This window comes from Mus pahari, chromosome 21 (assembly GCF_900095145.1).
Source record: "Mus pahari chromosome 21, PAHARI_EIJ_v1.1, whole genome shotgun sequence".
Lineage (NCBI taxonomy): Eukaryota > Metazoa > Chordata > Mammalia > Rodentia > Muridae > Mus > Mus pahari.
In genome coordinates this window covers 47,648,959-47,651,900 of record NC_034610.1, presented here as the reverse complement: position 1 = coordinate 47,651,900, position 2,942 = coordinate 47,648,959, and the positions used below count along the sequence as shown (strand labels likewise).

The 2,942-nt window shown below is 42.0% G+C and overlaps 1 protein-coding gene across 1 annotated transcript in view; it reads left to right on the top strand.

Moving 5' to 3' along the window:
• Enpp3 (ectonucleotide pyrophosphatase/phosphodiesterase 3) overlaps positions 1-2,942 on the top strand; it is a 64,085-nt gene that overhangs the window by 11,931 nt on the left and 49,212 nt on the right. The window lies entirely within an intron of this gene.

Below are 2,942 nucleotides of genomic sequence, written 5' to 3'. Positions count from 1 at the left end.
AGAGACAGAGACAGAGACAGAGACAGAGAGACAGAGACAGACAGAGACAGAGAGAGGAGAGAGACAGAGAGAGGAGAGAGACAGAGAGAGAGGAAAGAGAGAAAGAGAGAGAGAGGAGAGAGAGACAGAGAGCGACAGAGAGAGAAAGAGAGAGAGGAGAGAGAGGGGGGAAGAGGAAGGGAGAGGGAGGAGAGAGAGAGAGAGAGAGAGAGAGAGAGAGAGAGAGAGACAGAGAGAGACAGAGAGAGAGGGAGAATGAATTTAGCTGTTACTCCATGTACAGGAAATGATGGAATGTTTCTGATGTGAGATGAAATGGAGTTTAGAAAGGAAGTATATTTTATAAAGAGGTAAAAGAGCTTTGTACCCCTGTCACCCTGTAGGCAGCAAGGGGGTTCCAGTCCAGTGATGATGCCATGTGCACTTATAGTTTGAGACACTAGCCTGCAGTTCCCGACCCAAAAGCATGTGGGGAAGGTTTTATAACAGGTATTAAATGATTTGTGTCCTGAGTGTTCTACAGACTGAGAACCCTTAGGGACTTAGTGCAGATGCAATGTCCCAACGCAAGCCTGTGACTCTGGCTACATCAGATGCTTCGTAGGGATTTGATGTCGTTGGAAGTTTGCTAATGCTTCGGCATACATGATGACTTATGAAAATTGCCCATTACGTGAGCATTGAACTTCCTGTCCCTGTAACTCCACGCTATCCTGAATGGATGCTTTGGACACACCAGAGAAATTAAATTGGGTTCTAAGTGTTGGAATAAGAGACAGAAGTTGGGGCTGGCGAGATGGCTCAATGGGTAAGAGCACTGACTGCTCTTCTGAAGGTCCTGAGTTCAAATCCCAGCAACCACATGGTGGCTCACAACCACCCCCAGTGAGATCTGACGCCCTCTTCTGGTGTGTCTGAAGACAGCTACAATGTACTTACATACAATAAATAAATTAATTAATTTAAAAAAAAAGAGAGAGACAGAAGTTAGCATAAAAAATGTTGCTAGTGCTGGGTTCTCTTAATCTAGAAATGGAAGAAGTGAGAACTGTCCTTCGTAGTCTCTAGAAGTCCAATGCTCGGTCTGTAGCTGGATTGCTGTTTGGGAGGTTCTGGATATGTGGCCTTGCTGGAGGAAGAGTGTCCCTGTGGGTGGGCTTTCAGGGCTAAAATCCCTTTATGACTTCCGGTTTGCTCTCTCTGCTCTGTGTGTGCCACATTAAGGATGTGAGCTTTCAGCTTTCTGCTCCGGCTGCCACTTGGGTCTAAGTCTCCCTCCCTGCTACAACAAATCCATGTCCTTCTGGATCTTTAAGCTCAAATAAACTCTTTCTTCTATAAGGTATCTTCGTTGCAATGTTTTAATAGCTCTGACAAATGGCCAGAAAGAAAAAAGTGTGACTAACAGAAAAGCTCCCGTATAGATAGATCTTCTGTGCAAACAAGGGATTTCAAGTGGTAGAGGGTCCCAGTCCCCCTCTGGCCCATGTCTGAGCTCAGCTGTAGGCTGTTCAATGGTCAGCAGTAGCTACTATGACAGGGCAGATTTTAAGAGGCATCTTCTGCGAGTAATATGTATATGTAACTCTTATGTTTAACATGGGGGCGTTGGGGCATGCCTTAAGCCCTTAATTAAGTCCTTATTTATGATTTTCTATGAAAGCAAAAAGTAGATTGGCTACCTCTCAGCATATGGTCATTTTTATCATTCATTTGTGTAACTTACTTGTCTCAGAAATATTATTCACTGTAGTCTAGGAGTAAATGATGTCTTCTGTATTGATATGTATATATGAAAATAATTAAAAGTAATCAGAACCAGGCTTCCTGGGAAGTAGCCTGGGATGGTAACAGTTTCCAAATACTTAAAAGTATTACTGAGTCACAAATGAGTCATAGATTTTTTTTTCTGAGTATTTAGAAAGCCAAGTATGGTTTGTGGTTGGCTTAGCTTTCTAATTCCACCGACCATATTTTTTCTTGTCCTTGTATACTCCTTTCTTTTGCCCCAATTTTGTAACTTCCCTATTTTATCTGAAGACTTGTGGCGGGGCCATGTAAATTTTTATCTGAGCTCATTGCTTGGCTGTACCATGAGAAGCTGTTGTTATAAACAGGGCTGAAGTTTAGCTTTATATACATCATTAGTCTGGTAGACTAAACAATCGCCTTTTTATTTCCAAATTAAATGTAACGCTCTCTCACTCTAAAGATACAGTTTTTTAGATTTAAAGAAATAGTTTCAGAGAGTAGTTTGGAGGGAGTTTGAATGATTTAGGAGTAAGAGCTTGCTTGTTGATTTTATATCTTGACAAATGAAAAACAGATTCATTTCGATCAAGCAGAGGCAGAGAGAGTCATCTTGTGTTTTCCTCTTGTCTGCCCACCAGCTATCTGCAAAGCATCATTTCTGGCCAACCCCATCTCCTGCTAACGAAGCACACTTTTTATAAACGTAGCGTGACTTGCAGATAAGTGCAGAGTGAGCAAGGCAAAGGTAAACTGACTCAGTAAGATAAGCAACTAGACTGTAACCCTGCTCCAAAGAGAAGAGTGCATAAAGGATGGAGAAAGCATGGAAATAACACTGCTGACTTTGTAGCCTCTGGCAGGGATGAAATTACTCATACTCCCACAGAAAACTCTGCTATCTAATTGCTATTAGGAAGAATTCAACCCTAGTTGTTGTCTACTGGTGAACTGTTATCTTGAGTTGCGAAAGGCGTAACCTAGATAGATCCTGTTTATCTAGGTACTCGAGTGATACATAGTCTAGCCTCTTAGATGATTCACAGTGGGACATGGCCACGGAGTCTAAGACCATGATCTGCATTATCTACAAATCAATTCTTCTCTTCTCTTCTCTTCTCTTCTCTTCTCTTCTCTTCTCTTCTCTTCTCTTCTCTTCTCTTCTCTTCTCTTCTCTTCTCTTCTCTTCTCTC